Source organism: Chrysemys picta, chromosome 2 (assembly GCF_011386835.1).
Source record: "Chrysemys picta bellii isolate R12L10 chromosome 2, ASM1138683v2, whole genome shotgun sequence".
Classification (NCBI taxonomy): domain Eukaryota; kingdom Metazoa; phylum Chordata; order Testudines; family Emydidae; genus Chrysemys; species Chrysemys picta.
This window is the reverse complement of record NC_088792.1, coordinates 275,326,203-275,345,510: the sequence shown is the minus strand read 5'-3', so window position 1 is coordinate 275,345,510 and position 19,308 is coordinate 275,326,203. Positions and strand designations below refer to the sequence as shown.

Sequence of the window (19,308 nt, the reverse complement as noted above, 5' to 3'; positions counted from 1 at the left end):
TCAGCTGAGCAACTGCATATGCTTGTACAAATTGGTCCTTGCTAGCCCACTGAAAGTGATATGCCAAATGGATCGGTTCTTTTTTTTCCCTACAAGACATCATATTTTATCTTCATTTTACAGAATGAAAAATGTACCGCATGTGGGTTTGCATGTCAAGTGGCTTAGCATATCTGTCAGTTTATGCATACTGTCATGTTTGTTGATTGTTCAGGGATACAGAAACTCAAAAGTCTACATGGTTAACAATGATTGGAACAATATGCTAAAGTCAGTGTCTGTTCGTGGGAGGAGCAAACAACATGTGCAGTGCCAGATTTATAGTTTGTGAAGGGTCATAGTATCAAGGCATGTGTTGATAAACAAGCATCTGAAAATATTAGAAACCCCAAACCCCTCATCCCCACCCCAGAGCCAGCACCCCCAGCTGGAGCCCTCACCCTTCCCACACCCCAACCCCCTGCCTCAACCCGCATTCCCCTCCCACATTCTGAATCCCTCTGCCCTAGCCTGGACCCCAAACCCCTCATCCCCATCCCCATCCCCATCCCCACCCCTACCTCAGAGCACTCACCCCCAGCCGGAGCCCTAACCCCCTCCCACACCCCAACTCCCTACCCCATCCCAGAGCCCCCTCCCGCACCCTGAACCCATCATTTCTGGCCCCACCCCAGAGCCTGCACCCCCATTTAGAGCCCGCACCCCAACCCCGTGCCCCAGCCCAGTGAAAGTGAGTGAAGGTGGGGGAGAGCGAGCCACCGAGGGAGGGGGAATGTAGTGAGTGGGGTGCGGGGCCTCGGGGAAGGGGCAGGAAAGGAGTCAGGGCCTCGGGGCAGGGGCAGGGCTAGGATGTTCAGTTTTGTGCGATTAGAAAGTTGGCAACGTTACTTGACACAGTCAAAACTTCAGCTAGTTTAGGTCTCCCCTTCCATGACCACTGTGAAGTTTTGGAGAGCAACAGTTGTGGTATTTACTTGCCAGACGTAATACAACTTTTACGTAATACAACTTTTGTCCAGTGTATTAGTGATACCAAGAAAATCAAATATTTGAGCAAGACAGTTACTGATGTATTTATGTATTTTAGCATCAGAAACCAGGATGTGCACACATAATAGTTGCCAACTAGTTACATTTTTTACTGTCATTGCAGATCCAACCGTGGATATTAGCCATTTTGATCAAATGGCCAGTTTGCTTTGTTAATATTGATCTTATCGAAGGAAAAGCAGATATAAAAGAGCATTTTGTAAGCTTTGTGGCAGTAAATGAGGCAGATGCTGCATTTTTGTGTGACCAGTTAACTAATGTTGTATTCTGCAAGTATGGATTAGATCCCAAATACATATCTGGACAGGGATATGATGGGGCCAGTGTTATGGTCAGAGCGCATGGAAGATTGCAAGCAAAAATGAGAGAGTATCTTTCAGGCAAGGGAGACAACGTGTATGCACCAAACACACATTGCCCAGTATATCAAATTAACCTAGTTTTGGTGCATGCTGCTGAAAAAAAGTCCAGTCAAGACCTGAAGTTTTTCTTTGCAACTTTGCAGGACATATTTATATTTTTTGCAGACTCTAACCATCAGTGGAAAAAACTAAAAATAATCTTTATTGTAAAACACTTGTTCAAGAGAGTACAGTTTTATAAAGGGAAGAGGAACTTGATGATGCAGTTCAGGCCACTGAAGAAGTTGACAGGATTGATGCAGCAGATGAAATTGAACAGGCTTCTGAAAAATGAAGGAGATCTTTACATCTCAAGGCACTCTGCCAGAGTAGATGGGCAGCTCAAATGAAAGCCACTGAGGCAACGATAGTAAATTTTCAGAGTATAATTGAATGCCTGGAAGATGAAACTGTGGCTGAACGCAGGCATAGTGAGGACAAACGTTGAGCAAAAAGCAACCTGTCTTTGGTGTGGGTGTTCTACCTCAATCTGTTACCATGGCATAGGATCTTGGTTATCCTGGCTGCTACCTCTGGAATCCTTCAGTCAAAAAAATTGACCTGTTCTAAGGTCTCTGGACCATTGAGAGCATTGCAAATGAGCTCAGATCTGAAGAAAAGTGTGAGGAAATTTGTAAAAGAATCTCAGGACCAGTGGGAAGCAATGGGTTTTGAAAATGCAAACCATTCAAGCCATAGGAAGAGGTGGGTATTTCAGATGGAGGATGAATTTGAATAGAATTCTGTGTTAGAAGCAAAGAATAACCATCAAAGGAGATATTTCAAGGTCTTAGACAATAGGGTCAGGAACTCAAATATTGATGTAAGGGATTTCAAGAGGTAGCTACTCTACTTGGTTTCCTCCATCCCAGGCAATTTCAGAATGTAACTTCAGAAGAGTCACAGGAGGAAGTTCTTAAACCCATGGGACAATACTCATATTTTTCTTTAGACTTGGTTCACAACATCGGCTTTCAAGATGTATTATTGTACAAAGGACACAGAAGTGTTCAGTTTGTCACTTGGGGTCCAGAGCTATTTGAATTTCAGAGCGTCAAGTTCTCTTGATGCTGTTTTTCCAGAAATGGAAGTGTTGTGTTGACTTTTTCTCACCCTACCAACTGGCATGGCTAGTGCTGAATGCACTATGAGCATGTGAACATGCATTTGCACTATCATGGACACAGCTGAGGAACCTTGCGCTTCTTGCAATTGAGACAACGGAGACAGCAAAGTTGGAACTGGACAGCATCATAGAACACTTTGCCAAGGGAAAGAATCATTGTGGTTCAAGATTCCAATCACTGGAAAAACGCAATTAACACCATGTGGGTGAGATTCCATTTTTGTTTAGGCCTGTGATTTTTGTTTTCTGTTTTTTGTTAACGTTTTATCTCTAAAAAAGCCTAAGTTGACGTGACCATTGCGCCCCAGGCTGCCCGTTTGCTGACCATGCTCTGACCCTTAAATCTGCCCCTGCTCTGTAAAACCTGCTTCCCTTCTTGTGCTTCTATCTGTGATGCATGTAGCAGGCACAAGGGAATCAGGGGGAGCCTTATGCCTTTTACTTCATCATTCTGCCATGCAAACCAGGACCCAACTGGGCCCATAGTTTGAGGCTCATGCAACCTCACACTCCAATCAGATCTGGTGTCATTACTAAATAGTTGTATTTTTAATGGTTTTAAGCTGAAAGTTTTCTGGTCTGGTGCTAAAAGGTGATGCAAAAGTTGGCTCTCTCTCCCTTGAACTTGTTATCAGCATGCTGTTGAGTTACTCAAGCTAGGCACAGCTCTGTTTCTCAAATAGGCATGATTGCAGCCAATACATGCATTTCAGACCTGTGGTTGCAAAAACAAATGCCCAGTTCAGAAATGAGAAATGCCTGTAGTAGATTTAAAAGCCGCCCTGTTAGAGGAGAGCTGGAGCAAGAGGGATGAACTGAGTTTGTTTTTAAAGTAATACAACATAACTTTTTGCACTCATAGTACATGTTTCCTTTAATCCATAATGGCCCAATATACTGCCTATGTCTGCTCTGTTCCCCTACCTTGTGCACGTTTCCGCTACCAATGTAAGAAAATTACTTGTACTGCTGACAATGGGCCAGATCCTGAGCTGATGCGAGTCAGAAGCACATAATTGAAATAAAGATTCAAGTCAATGGTGCGGCATCGATTCACACCAGCTGAAGATATATTAACTAAAAGGCTCTTTTTAAATGAGCATGTGGGAATGATCAAAAGAACTCAGGTCACAGTGCAGTTATTTCTCTGGTGTTCATTTTCTCTTTCTAAATGGGGCAGTGTCCCCATGAGAACAAGCAGCCATTACTGGTCAAATTCTGAGCTGACTGCACTGAGTTATCAGGATGAAGCATCTAGATGACTCAAATAGAGCCCTTCTCCGTCCCTGCTAATGCTTCTAAAAAACAGTGACGCCCTTCAGCAGTTGCTAAATCTCCTTTGCAAAAAGTCATATGTCAGTTCCCCCAGGGGGGTTCTTGTCTGCTGAACTCTGTTAGTAATGACTTACTTATGGATGCAGTCATGATTTCTCAGCACTCTCTCTTTTTTTCTTTTTCTTTTTCTTTTTTTTTTTTTTTTTTTTTGAAAGAGAGAGGGATAAAACCCAACACCGATCTGTTAAAAACAAGCGGAGTAGAATGGGATTTTTACCAGAGCTTAATTCCTGAAATAAAAAGGTTCTCTGCAAGTCCCTGGGGAGATTTTAATGAAAGGTGAAGAAACAATGTGGGTTTTTGCCCGTTTCACTGAAACCACCTAGATTAAAAGTGTGGTTACTCCCACTTGGAAAACAAAGCTCTGCTGTCGCTTGTTGGTGCTTTATTATTTTCAAATGAGACATCAGCCCACATCTCTGCCCCATGGTCATTAGGGGTGACATTTTCAAAAGCGTTCAGCACTGGCCTGACTGTGCTCCTATTGATGTCAATGGGAGTTTTATCAGAAACTACAGCTTTAGGCCAGTGCCGAGAACTTTTGAAAATTCCACCTCAAAAGTTGCCATGACATTTCTGACGAGAGTGGGAGTGTGAACCCCAGACCATGAACTAATTCCGAAGTGGATAACATTTCCTTGTCTAAATCACCCCTTTATTTTCAAGTGGACTCAATAGTTTTACCTCCTCTTCCAAGCTATTGCGTAGAGATGCTAGTGCACTGTTAAACAGCTCCTAGACGTGGCTACATTTCTGTCATGAATGAAGTGATTCCTGGGCACATAAAGTTCTGAGGTCCATTGGGAAGAAAGCCACTTGTGTACGTGAAGGCAGAATTAAATGGCTATCTTTTAAAGTACAGTAATTACACTCCTTCTCCACCAAAGGGCTGCAGGAAAGGGCAAGGGTATGGGAAGGTGCCACACTGGTGAAATTCTGTCCTGGAATGCACATTTGTATCATCCCAAACTTCCCAGTGGGAGCTGTACAGTTGCACCTGAGATTTTAGCTCAAATGTTACATCTCCTCTGCTATCTTTGTGTCGAGATAATGCCTGCTGCTGCTTCTGAGATCATCCCTGATGCTACTAGAGTTAACCAGACATGAAATTCAGTAAACTGGGAGTGTATTCTGCCCCATTGGGTCTCGGGATGTTACTTAGCCATTTTTGCCGGGGATGAGTTTTATCCCTGGTCTGCTGAGTGAAATGTCTTGCTATTGTAATACACCAGATTGCACCAAATGGCAGATAGCCAAAAGTATTCCCCACCTCTGCAAACAGTCCCCGAACTGCGAACTGGCATCGCAATCCTGACTCCATAACCAATGACCTACGGACAGTGTTCTTCTAACGTCCGGTGAACCTTTAAGGTATGGGACCAACTGCAGCCCTGGTTCTGAATGCAAATCCTATTGCCATCACTCGAGCTGTGCCTAATGGAGCTTGGTTCTTGGACTCTGTGATCTCAGCCTAGCACTCAAGCAAAAGCTTTGCTTTTATATCTGGGTTGCCTGATTTGGACACTGTTTTCTTTTGTGTTAATTTTCCTGCTTTCATAAACCTGTGGACTACAGCACAATTCCCCATTTTTTTTAAATAGGGAAAATCCATTTTGTACCGTATTAATTAAATCTTCTTGTGCTAATCTTGCCTATATGAGAAAGGGATACTTTGAATTTCCCTTTGAACCAGAAATCCCTTAAATATGCAAAGAGCACTGGCTGCCTTAACATTCTCTCCTGTATTTTTAATCATGTAAGAAAACTGAGAAAAGGTGCTGCAGTTTGGGGGCGGGGGGTCCCTCTGGCTTTCAATTATCAGTATCTACACAATTCACTATTAACATTTTAATGCGCTTTAGATTGCACAGTCCAGCCACCGTATATGCGCCTTTGATATATGCAAATCCTTTTTGTATGCAACTCTTGACATATTTTCATATTCAGGATTATGTGAAGCCCTTTTCTGTGCCTCTAATGTATGCTAATCTTTGTTTCTTTAAAAACACTTTTCTAAACTCCAGATGTAAAGCCGCAATTTGTGCTTTGCTGGAATCCTTCATCTCTGCAATTCCTCTCTTGTGTACAGGCTGCTCTGTGGGTCCAGGCTCCACTGCCATTGAGTCAAAGGCAAAGCTTCCATTGACTTCAGTGGGGCAGGAGTGGGCGCTATGTGCTGAACTTGACTTTGATCATGTGGCCTTCATAACATTTGGAGTGGGAGGAAATGCATGACGCACATAGCAGGCCAAACTGGTCACACTTGAAATGAAGGGTACATTAATCAATCATGCATAAAAATGAATACATGATTAATAGGTGGTTCAGTAAATTTTTAGTCAAACTGTCATAGTTTGTTATAGACTTCAATAGATCAACAGGTGGCATATAACATCCTTGACTGATATAGATTATAGATGGTTATGAGCACACTATTTATGTCTGTAACATGCTGTTATTTGTGAACCCTTTACAAACTATTTAGTGTGCGACCACTACATTTTCAAAAGGATGTGTAACGGATTGCCTGCATACTGTTTTGCACACACCCCCTTGCACAAACGCCAGCTCCAATATATACGCAAATGCCGATGTGTGAGTGCACACCTACTGGAATTTGTGCGAGGGCGGTGTGACACGTGCGTTTCTGAAACTGGCTTGTAATATACAAAATTCACATCTCCATAACATAAGAAGTGCAAAAGTGAAATCACACCCAGGTTAGTGAAGGAACAAGTCCCTGTGGTGATACCAAGTTTTCCTTAGAGAAGATGCAGTGCATATAATGAATAAATGTTTAATGCTGCCTCAGGGTAGATGGCATAATTATTATAAGACAAGAATTGTCAGTTTACAAAGAAACAACTATGCAAAGAACTGTTTGTCCTCATTTCAAATTAGAGATGTGCAGGGAATCCTAGATAGGATGTTCGGAGATGAGCACGTGGCCCAGACAGTCTGACTCCTTGTAGCTTGTACGCTTAGTCACTACAAAAAGACTGCCCCAGCCTTAACCAGTAGTGGACAGTTGCCCATATCAGAGAAGCTACTATCTAGTTTGTCCCAGTTCAGGCTTATAAACTGTCAGCGTGCAACCCAGCTTGCCTGCCTAGCAGCACGTGGGGAGGTTGGGGAAGAAAGGTATGTACCTCAAGAGCTTCTAATGACATATCTAATATAGTGTAGGGTAGGAAGAGATCTGCTAACACAAGCCTAGTGGGGAGAAAAGCATGATTTCTTCCCCAAGCTGAGGACGGTTAGCTGGACGACCTGATCTGAAAGTAGCTTCCCAGCAATGCACGTCTGTAAGGGACAGTGCTGCCGATGCTTTTTCTTCCACTGCTGTGTAATCAGCACATTGCTGGTGAGCATTGTCAAGCTGCCAAGCATCCAGTACATCAAGCTGTGAAGCAATCCAATGCTGCTCCTAATACGTTGGCACCAGTGCGGCCAAATTGGACCATGAGCTCTTTCTCTCACAGGCGCTCGAGTTTATCCCCAAAACCCTTTAGTACGTAAAGATGCTGAAGCGACATGTACTACAAATGGCTCAGCGGGGGGGGGGGGGGGGGGCACCATGCTACACTACCCAGCATGCGAGCATGTTTTTAAGACGGCATAGCTTCCCAGGAAAGACAGTCACCCACTAGCATTAGTTAATCTCTCCTGGGGCTGGCCTTTTGTCAGGTTTTTGTCAGGGCCTGGAGGAAGAAACAGTGGGCCCCTGTGGAGCAGTTTGCAAGTGGTGATTGGTGTCACCCTGTCTGGAGTGCCAACCTCTGAGCACACTGTCAAAAGCAGGGCAAACCCTCCAAACTGGTGGTATGTTATATAATTAGATTTCACCAACCCAGTCCCAAATGTGAACTCCCAAAGAATTACAATAGTCTTATAGTGGAGTCCCAGTTCAGTCAGCTTGCCTGGTTGGCAAGGTAGAAATATATAATGATTACTTACACCAAAAATCACAAAACATTCAGGTTTCAGAGTAGCAGCCGTGTTAGTCTGTATCCGCAAAAAGAACAGGAGTACTTGTGGCACCTTAGAGACTAACAGATTTATTAGAGCATAAGCTTTCGTGGACTACAGCCCACTTCTTTGGATGCATTCAGGTTACACCCAATTCCAAGAGACCAGTCACTCACCCAGGTCGATTTGCATCCTAGATTTCACGCCAAAGACAACACTGGTAGCCAATTCTATAGTAAACTAGCTACAGGTTTATTAGCTAAAAAAAAGGAATGAGAGTTATCGAGAGGTTAAAGCAGGTAAAAATATTTATATAGATGATTTATATAGACTATAATTTCAAAAGATAGCAGAGATGTAGTAATCTGCCAGTATCCCAAAAGTCTTTTAGGGCTACCCAGAGTAACTGTGGATTTGCGTGGTCTCGTTCAGTTATTCTGCCCTGTTCAAATCCAGCCAGTCCAGAGATGATGAATATTTCCTTGGGTCTATATTTATAGCTTCTTTTCACAGAAACCAAGCTGACAGCAACAGTTCTCACTGAGATCCGTTCTTCATGGAGGGTGGGGGGAAGAATACACTTAACAAAGTCTTTGATCACACACACACACACACACACACACACACACACACTGACTATTTGCTTTCCATGCGCAGGAATTAGCACTTTCCTGTTAAAGTTCTTCATTTGCATTACACAAGGCTTCTTTCTCATTTGATGGGTTACTTAATTCCAGGGGTCTATCCAATGCAACTGTTTGCTATTACATTATAACTGGGTACAGATAAGTGAAAACAATGCATGCAACATCCCACCAGTTTTTCATGACGTTTAAACACTAAACACATTCTTGCACATTTTAACCTCTACCTAGAACTATCCTAACACACAAGTGACCTGGCCTGTCTTCCAGCTGTGGGTTTGTCAGTTTTCAGCTGACACCTAGGCTTTACCCAGAGCTGGCACTTGGCTTACCAGCATCACAGCTGGTTCCTGAGACTGACATGTTGGCACACAAATCGTGTTTGCATGAAAATGTGCCAACACGGGCTGCAGACTTAGCTGCGTCTTGCTCTGTTATAGCCATAATGAGCTAGGAAAGGTCAGCTGGGGAGGTTTATTTTGGTTAATTACCAGACGTTAGTCATTTTTCCACATAGGCTGGAAGGGGTTGAAAGGTGGTTATAGTCAGTAATTGGTATCAATCTAAAATGGCCCCTTACTTAGCTTATCAACGCTCTACAAATGACATAGATCCAGGGTGTAACTCCAGTGATTTCAATAGTTCATGTGTCTTCTAGTCATAATTTGTTATTCCACTGACTCCTAGCCTGGCTTGGTGAATGGAGCTCAGTGAGGGAGATGGGAGTCTGTCCTGCCTCATGCATTATCAGGACAATTATTAGCTACCTGAGGGGGAGGGATAGCTCAGTAGTTTGGGCATTGGCCTGCTAAACCCAGCGTTGTGAGTTCAGCCCTTGAGGGGGCCATTTAGGGATCTGGGGCAAAAATCTGTCTAGGGATTAGTCCTGCTTTGAGCAGGGGGTTGGACTAGATGACCTCCTGAAGTCCCTTCCAACCCTGATACTCTATGATTCTATACCTTCTCAAGGCAGAAGTTCAGCTACCCCAATGACTGAGGACAGGAGTACCTGGATGGGTGATGATGAGTTCAAAAGCAGAAAGGCCACAGGTGGATTTTAAGATCCTGGGTTGAGTTTGAAGCACCAGCAGCTAGAAAAATCCATCTTTTGACTTATACATAGTGATTTGGGATCAGGGAGGGAGACTAAATATGTAACGTTGAGAATCACTTTTACTGAGTCCTTCTTCACTTAGAGTCTGATCCAAAGCCTGTTGACTTTGCTGGCTTTAGGTCCGCCCCCTTAAGAACATGTGATTGCCATCAATGTAGCTTGAGATATATCCCCAGATGCTGATGTGTTAATTACTTGTGCTAAACAATCTGTTCCACCTTGTATTTAGCTGTGACACTCTCGGTACCTTTCTGCAGGTCTGGGAAGAGCTCTGTGTGACTCGTAAGCTTGTCTCTCTCAGCCATCTTATGTCTCTAACTTCTTTCATGGTATTCCCAGCTCAGATGGCTGCAGCAGGAATTTGGTCTAGAAATTAACCTGGCACTTTACCTATGGGGGAAGGTATAACCCTACCTGATCCTTTTCACGTTTTGCTCCTTAGCACTGCGAGTTCACAAAGGCTATGTCTACACTGTAGCTGGGAGCATGCCCCCCAGCCCGCGTAGACAGACACGCACTAGCTTCGCTCAAGCTACTGCACTAAAAATAGCCAAGTGGACGTTACAGCAGGGGAGACAGCATGGGATAGCCACATGAGTACGAGCCTGCTTGACCCCCTGGGTCTGAGGTTGGGTGGTTAACTCGTGCCACAATGTCCACGCTGCTCCTTTCAGTTGCTAGTGAAAGCGAGTCTGTCTAGAAGAAACCACTCCTTGAAGTAGCTGCTGAGGTATGCAGGGGCAGGGAAAGCCTCTACTTCTCCTCCTCAACCTATTTGGACAGAATGTGACTGCACTCCCCAGCCGGTGGGGTGAGGGAGGAACGGTGACAGTTGCTGTTTGAGTGCAGATAGGCACCCAGACTCTTCTGGTCCAGACTCTCCCTGGAAAGCCGCAGAGGGGGTTTCCCTTACAACCCTGTTCTGTGACATGCACTGAAGTTTGCCAAGATAAATATTTATTTTCAGGGACCGGAATCCAGGCTTCCCCTTGCAAGTTCCTATTAACCCTGTGCAGAGAGCTGGGCGAGAAGGCCATTCACTTAACTGACTTGGGGCTCCGTTGTGCATATCATTAAGCAATGCCAGCACTCAAGTGTAGATTAAATCAGCAGGCAGAGAAAGCGCCTATCTAGCTGCCTGGCCTGCCTTGGAAGTCTGCAGGCTGATAAGGTGAGATAAACATTTATTTATTCAGACAGTTAACTCCTGATATGCTTAACTCTTACTCTGCAGAAACTGCTTCCCGTTCTTTCCCATGCATTATGATGAACGAAATGATGGACACCTTTCTCCATCTTGAAAAAATCCCTGGGAATTGCTGCCTTCTAACCAGGCTGCCATCTGCATTTCCTCAGAGGGTTTGATGCTTTGAGAATATTTGGCTTCACAAGGCACCTTGGGATGATGAATTGGTGTCCCTTGGGGTTACAGTGTTTTAATAAATCTAGGGGTTGCACACTGACAGTCTAGCCTGCTTTATAAGCTGTGTCCCAGCTTCACAGTGACCATCAAAGAAACATGTGTGTCGCAATGCAATAGAAAGTAGGGGCAGAAGGGATGCAAGTCGTTTTCCCGCAGATTAGAAGGAAGGTTGGACCCTGAGCCACTTGTTCCAGGTTGTGGGCATTCAGTACGATTGCACCTTATCTTCTGTTTTGACCACACAAAAACACCCCAAAACAGCACTGGGGAGGAAGGGAGGGAATTATTTAGCTATTACAAGCAAAATCCTCTAATTAAATCATCAAATGGGAAATGGGAAAGTTCTCTGGCAATATTGTGACAGCTTGCTCTTACTGAATGTGTCAGAAATGAATCACCCCCGTTTTATGTAGGTGGGCATAATATTAGCCATTCATAAAAATCTACCACGAAGATTAGAGGTCTTGCAATACATCTGTGGCCCTCCAAGGTTTCTTGCTTTTCATTGTGGCTATGTCTCCACTGGGAAAAGGTGTGTCCTTAACTCAGTTCACTAACCCACTTTAGCTAACAGGTTAAAATAGCCATGAAGATATGGCAACTCTGCTTTTCACTTGGGTTAGCAGCTCACGTTTAAAGCATACAAAGAGCCTGGGGCTGAACTTGAACTGCTAACCCAAGTTAAAAGCCAGATTGCCAGATCTTCAGTGCTATTTTAACCCAAGCTAACTAACCCGAACTAAGAACACACTTGATTTTTTTTCTCTAAGACGCCACCATTGTTAATCAAAACATGTCCATGCTGGCTGGAACTGACCGGTTGTCATCTCTCTCAGCTAGGGTTACCATATCTCATAAATAAAAAAAGAGGATCCTCCATGGGCCCTGGCCCCGCCCATTTCCCCACCCCTAGCCCCGCCCCAACTCCGCCCCTTCCCCGCCCTGACTCCGCCCCCTCCTCCCTCCCACTCCCAGCCAGGGGGAAAGGGCTGCTCCAGCGCTACCGGCTTCAGGGTTTGCCGGGCAGCCCCCAGACCCTGCGCCCCCAGCCGGCGCTTCCCCAGCGCAGCTGGAGCCCGGGAGGTGAAGCGCCCAGCCGGGGACACAGGGTCTGGAGGCTGCCCGGCAAACCGTGAAGCCGGTAGCGCTCTGGCTTTGGGCAGCCCCTATGCCTCCGGACCCTGCGCCCCCAGCCGGGCACTTCCCCTCCCGGGCTCCGGCGGCGCAGGGTCTGGAGGCACAGGGCTGCCCGAAGCCGGTAGCGCTCGGGCAGCCCGGCTCTTAAACAGAGCCGAAGAGGAGCAGAGCCTCCAGCCGCGGGGGCTCTGCTCCTCCCCGACTCTTCGGCTCTTAAGAGCCGGGCTGCCCGAGCGCTACCGGCTTCGGGCAGCCCCTGTGCCTCCGGACCCTGCGCCGCCGGAGCCCGGGAGGGGAAGTGCCCGGCTGGGGGTGCAGGGTCTGGAGGCACGGGGGCTGCCCGAAGCTGGTAGCGCTCAGGCAGCCCGGCTCTTAAACAGAGCCGAAGAGTCGGGGAGGAGCAGAGCCGCCATTTTCCCGGACATGTTCGGCTTTTTGGCAATTCCCCCCGGACGGGAAAATTGACTGCCGAAAAGCCGGACATGTCCGGGAAAAAGAGGACGTATGGTAACCCTACCCTCAGCTGTTAGGACTCTAGGATCTGTGGCCTGGTCTACACTGGGAAATCAGGTCGGTATAACGACATCGCTCAGGGGTGTGAAAAATCCACACCCTGCAGCGACGCAGTTCATAGAATCATAGAATATCAGGGTTGGAAGGGACCTCAGGAGGTCATCTAGTCCAACCCCCTGCTCAAAGCAGGGCCAATCCCCAACTAAATTATCCCAGCCAGGGCTTTGTCAAGCCTGACCTTAAAAATCTTTAAGGAAGGAGATTCCACCACCTCCCTAGGTGTAACCCATTCCAGTGCTTCACCACCCTCCTAGTGAAAAAGTTTTTCCTAATCTCCAACCTAAACCTCCCCCACTGCAACTTGAGACCATCACTCCTTGTTCTGTCATCTGGTACCACTGAGAACAGTCTAGATCAGGGGTCCCCAACGCGGTGCCCGCGGGCGCCATGGTGCCCGCTGGGGCGTCTAAGTGTGCCCGCGTACTGGCCGGCGGACAAGCATCTGCCAAAATGCCGCTGAATTTCGGCGGCATTTCGGCTGCGACACCTCTGCATGACGCCACTTGGCGGCATTTCGGCGGATGCTCATCTGCCGCCACGGTCCTCGGTAGCTCGTTGTCTGGCGCCCGCCAGACGAAAAAGGTTGGGGACCACTGGTCTAGCTCCATCCTCTTTAGAACCCCCTTTCAGGTAGTTGAAAGCAGCTATCAAATCCCCCCTCATTCTTCTCTTCTGCAGACTAAACAATCCCAGTTCCCTCAGCCTCTCCTCATAAGTCATGTGCTCCAGACCCCTAATCATTTTTGTTGCTCTCCGCTGGACTCTTTCCAATTTTTCCACATCCTTCTTGTAGTGTGGGGCCCAAAACTGGACACAGTACTCCAGATGAGGCCTCACCAATGTCGAATAGAGGGGAATGATCACGTCCCTTGATCTGCTGGCAATGCCCCTACTTATACAGCCCAAAATGCCATTAGCCTTCTTGACTACAAGGGCACACTGTTGACTCATATCCAGCTTCTCATCCACTGTAACCCCTAGGTCCTTTTCTGCAGAACTGCTGCCTAGCCATTCAGGCCCTAGTCTGTAGCAGTGCATGGGATTCTTCCGACCTAAGTGCAGGACTCTGTACTTGTCCTTGTTGAACCTCATCAGATTTCTTTTGGCCCAATCCTCTAAATTGTCTACGTATGCTATCCCTACCCTCCAGCATATCTACCACTCCTCCCAGTTTAGTGTCATCTTCAAACTTGCTGAGGGTGCAGTCCACACCATCCTCCAGATCATTAATGAAGATATTGAACAAAACCGACCATTGGGGCACTCTGCTTGATCCCAGCTGCCAACTAGACATGGAGCCATTGATCACTACCTGTTCAGCCCAATGATCTAGCCAGCTTTCTATCCACCTTATAGTCCATTCATCCAGACCATACTTCTTTAACGTGCTGGCAAGAATACTGTGGGAGACCGTATCAAAAGCTTTGCTAAAGTCAAGGAATAACACATCCACTGCTTTCCCCTCATCCACAGAGCCAGTTATCTCATCATAGAAGGCAATTGGGTTAGTCAGGCACGACTTGCCCTTGGTGAATCCATACTGACTGTTCCTGATCACTTTCCTCTCCTTTAAGAGCTTCAGAATTGATTCCTTGAGGACCTGCTCTATGATTTTTCCAGGGACTGAGGTGAGGCTGACTGTCCTGTAGTTCACTGGATCCTCCTCCTTCCCTTTTTTTAAAGATGGGCACTACATTAGCTTTTCTCCAGTCATCCGGGACCTCCCCCAATCGCCATGAGTTATATCAGCCTAGTCTCTGGTGTAAACAGTATTAGGTCAATGGGAAAATTCTCCTGTCGACCCAGTGACCACCTCTCGGGGAGGTGGAGTACCTATGCCAATGGTCAAACCCATTGGTTGTGTCTTTACTGAAGCGCAACTCTGGTGCAGCTGCAATGTTTGAAGTATAGACAAGCCTTGTCGCCCCCAGAGGAAATCTATTCTCTAAAAGCTGGAAATATCTGTGTGAGGAAAAATCTACCCACTGCTCCCATGTGCCCCTTTAACCCAACACATTGCAAGTTGATCTCAATCTAGGGAAGTGGCTTTTTCAAGAATAAATGACTATATGTAGCGAGCCCCACATAGGCTGGCACCAGGATTTGAACCCAGGACTTTCAGCGCTAACCTTGAGCTAAAAGAGAGAACTCCATTAAATGGTAGTAGTAGTAGGTTGTTACGCTCAAGTAGCCCAGCCACTAGCGGGGGATAAAACCTATACTGCACTAGTGTGGGTTATATTTACAGCGTAGCAAGTGACATACAATCATCCAACAGCATAGAGATACGGTATAGGTGACAGATGTCTGGCTTTACCTGCCAACTTGTTGAGAGTTGGTTTGAAATAACATACGAGACTCCCCACCACCATTGTGATTTCATAGGATTAGACATTGCATTAGTTACTGCTGACCCGGCAGAGTAGTTATCTGCATATCCTTCTTGTGGAGGATTTCTTTATATTATTTACTTCATTTAATCTATGTTGTTTATACTGAACTTTTAATTGTTCAGCTGGAAAGTGTCCAAGGACATTTGTGAGAACCTAGGTCAGTGATACATAAAAGACAGTCTTCCCTGGAAAAAACTGATTTATGTTCCTGTTTTCTGTAACACATGGGGGGAAAGGGAGACAAACTAGCAGTGACTTGAACTATAGAGGTTTTATGAACTGAATAAAAATATATACAGAGGATTAGCTTCTGCTCTCCTTTATGTCTCTGCAACCTCACTGAAGTTACTGGTGTTACATGGTGTAACTGAGAAGAATTTGGGCTTCTGTATAATTTAAATGTGAGACAGGATTATAGGTTTAATTGATCAAATTAGTCTGCTAGCGCACAAATCATGTTACATTTACATCCAAACCATGTAATCTGCACCTTTTTCATGCACAGACTTTCCTAATCCTCCAGTCTGCTTTGCTGGAATGGAGATTTTAAGATTGAGGATGTGGGGGCCAACCTAAGCTTCACCAAACAATTCTTGGTTCTAATAATTCATTATCTATATCATCCCCCATTATCTTGATGCAATTCCCTATCATAACACTATACAACACCATTCAGTCGGAAGGGTTCATATGCATTTTTAGACATGAGAATTATTTAAATAATTACTGAAGTACAGCCACCTCTGGGATGGAAGTTGGCAGCTGAGGGTACAGAAACAGCCCAACAGTTTTGCAGAAAAGGCCCAAATCTCTTCCAGAAAAAATGCAGAAAGACCACAACTTAACATACCAAACAAACCTATTGTAAAGCCAGAATTTTTTTTTTAAAATCCCCAATTAGTTTAAGAAAATTAAAAACAAACAAACAAAAAAACAAAAAAAACCCACCAGTAATGGATGGAGAAGTAATACGTAGGGATCCAGAAAGGTTAGAAATAAGATCAGAGAGAATAAAACAAGATTCAGTTTGGAAAAATTCAGGCTAATATGTCTGTGATTGGGGAGTGGGAGTAGGCTAAAATACAGATGTTCCACGAGCAAGAGAAACATGCAGAGCAGGAATGCTGGTGCAGGTATAGATCTGTAGGTGATAGTGGATAGCGGACAGCGTGTAAACTGAGTTTTTTTCAATACAATCAGCAGTTAAAAAAAAAAATACACCCTCCAATACTGTATTGGGTTACACAGGCAGAAACATTATATCCTGAGACAACGAAACAGTTCTGTAAGGGTCTGTAAGCAAAGGGACATTATTTTGTTTTTTAATTCTAGGCAACCGAATAGCATTGCTACTTGTGGAGGGAGCTGAGAAAAGAACAACAAAAAATAAGGGTGGTTTGGAAGGGATTGATTTATGTGGCGAGATTAAAGCAGCCAAACGTGTGCTGCTTGGCTGAGTGGTGATCAGAAGGGAACATGAGAGCCTGTTGGGGTTGTAAACGCCCAGAAGGGAGAGGAGTCATTTCGGGTGATATCACTGGGAATAATGGGATAAAATGAGCTATGGCAAATGGAGAGGAGAAGCTGCTAGAATGGGCTCTAATAGGCTGAGGGATAGTTTGCAAAGAGAAGTGGTGGAAGTCCGGTTGGAAACGGGACATTTGAAAGTGAACAGGACAAGGCACTAGTGAGTATAGTATAGGGAACAACCCGACCATGCCAGAGGAAATGGCCTTGAGTATTTATATAGACACACAAGAGTGCAGGGCTCTTTTATGCTCATCTCCTCATCTTCCACTTCTTTAATTTTTAAAAAGAAACCCATGGGAATGCTGCTAGGAACCAGATTTAACCCCTTTGTCAACTCCAACTTTTCTTCATCCTTTCTCTAAAATTGTGGCTTCCAGAGTTCTGTCCTCAATCCTTGTACTAAAGAACGGCTTGTTGTACTGTCTCTTTCTTGTCCAGATGCTCCAGACTGCTTAAGTTCAAGTGCATCGGGTTGCATGCGGAAAGCTAGAAGGCATTGACATTAGAGGGAGTTTAAATAGCCTGGCCTAGAGCACAGTACCAGCTAATGCCACACTGGGACAATCACTCAGCACAGTCAGTGGGACACGTGCCACCATGTGAATCAATATTAGTTCCTTGTAGCCACTGAAATTAACTGCCCCATACAAAATCTCTTTGGGCTGTAGACGTCCATCAGCAATGAAAGCATCCTGCAACCACAAAATCGGTTTGCCTGCCTGCAATGTCAATAAAAACAGAGAAGCTGGAAACAGGCCATGTTTGATCTGAAACATTCCTTCTTTTTCCCTTTCCCACCCCTCCCTCCACCCCCGAGTTAAGGGGTGAGAAGCACACAGGGGCTGAAGCCGATGGAAGTTGATAGAGTTCAGGGGGAGGGTGCTGCTCAGATCACTTCCTCCTGTTGTTCTCTCTCCTCTATATGGTAGCTCAGCTACAGGAGGGCAAGATCAGGCACATATATTCAGCATCGTTAGCATTGCTAGCTCCCTGGTGGCAGACATATCCTATGCTCTTCTGAAGGATAGGCTGCAGCAGCACCTCCTATGGAAGCACTCGTGTTTTCAAGATTTATAAATCCATTGTAGGGGGGGATCGTTTTTGTTCCCAGATGTGGCAGAAGAAGCCTTCAGTTGGGACGTGGGAGCAATTGTTTTAATTGAATCGAATGCCAGGTGGGTAGCATTGAAGGCTGAATTCTTTTATCTATCCACATAGCATGTACCGAACAGGCAGTAACACTAGACGCTTCCCCACCATTCCCAGCCAACGCACCTCTCCCTTCATCCGAAAGGTTCGTCTCTGTGTATGAGAAGGGTGCTCAGTCTCCATCTCCCTGCAACCCTTGACCTTTTGCGTCAGACTGTCAATACTGCCAATTAGTTCCCGGAAAGATGGTGTGTATGTTGGGGCAAGGGGCATTTTTTTTTGGTTTCATGGACAGTTGTCCACTTTGAAGGTGAGACCATCCAAATTCATAGGGAAGAATGGTCAGGTGATGAGAATTTTGACCACCGTATGGTGACCTTGAGGCAAAAGACTGAGCATTGTCCAAATGTCTGTGAGAATCTTTCCATTCACTTCACTGGGCTTCAGGTCCAACAACATCACATTGCCAGTCTCATGAGCCAACTTTTTTAATAGGCATACTCTTAAAAAACATGAGCAAACAGAGAAATCAGTAAATAAAATTAATTAAAATAGGGTGTCCGGTGTGTATTTATACCAGAGGTGGGCAAACTACGGCCGCAGGCCACATCCGGCCTGCGGGACTATCCTGTCCGGCCCCTGAGCTCCTGGCCCAGGAGGCTCGCCCCTGGCCCCTCCCCTGCTGTTCCCCCTCCCCCGCAGCCTCAGCTCACTGCAATGCTCTGGGCAGCGGAGCAGCGAGCTTCTGGGGCAGCGGAGCTGCCGAGCTGGGGCCTGACCCAGTGCTCTTTGCTGCGCAGCTGCCTGTCCTGGTGCAGTCGCGCTGCCAGCCACTGGTGCTCCAGGCAGTGAGGTAAGGGGGCAGGGAGCGGGGGGGTTGGATAGAGGGCAGGGGAGTTCAGGGGGTGGTCAGGGAGTGGGGGTGTGCATAGGGGTCGGAGCGGTCAGAGGGTGGGGAGCAGGGGGGTTGAATGGGAGCAGGGGTTCCGGGGGGGCAGTCAGGAAGGAGAGGAGGGGTTGGATGGGGTGGCGGGCGGCAGTCAGTGGCGGGGTGTCTGGGGGCAGTCAGGGAGACGGGGAGGTTGGATGGGGCAGGGGTCCTGGGGGGGGGGGGCAGTCAGAAAGGAGAGGGGGGGTTGGATGGGGCAGGAGGGTCCGGGGGCGGTCACGGGACAGGGAGCATGGGGCCGTCAGGGAACGCGGGGGTTGGATGGGGCTGGAGTCCTGGGGGGGCGCGCCTCAGGAGGCAAGAAGCGTGGGGGGCGGTCAGGGGCCGGGCCACTCCTCCATACAATTTCAGAAACCCGATGCGTCTCTTAGGCCAAAAAGTTTGCCCGCCCCTGAATTATACGCTGGAAAAGGTCCATGCTAATTCGTCTGATTTCTCACCTGCCTCACATGTGCTATAAAAGGAGATCTGATCATGTCTTTGGAAATAGTGGAGTCAAGTGTGTCAACTAAAAG

At 46.3% G+C, this 19,308-nt stretch overlaps 1 protein-coding gene across 13 annotated transcripts in view; it reads left to right on the top strand.

Annotated features, from left to right (window-relative positions):
- The window catches only part of ST3GAL1 (ST3 beta-galactoside alpha-2,3-sialyltransferase 1), a 146,514-nt gene that overhangs the window by 78,732 nt on the left and 48,474 nt on the right, over positions 1-19,308 (top strand). For 2 of the 13 annotated variants that reach the window (XM_065586228.1, XM_065586222.1), the window contains exon 3: positions 10,607-10,810. The exons of the other annotated variants lie outside the window; for them this stretch is intronic. The gene's annotated coding sequence lies outside the window, so the exon portion shown is untranslated. The remainder of the gene's footprint in view (positions 1-10,606; positions 10,811-19,308) is intronic. 13 annotated transcript variants of the gene reach the window in all.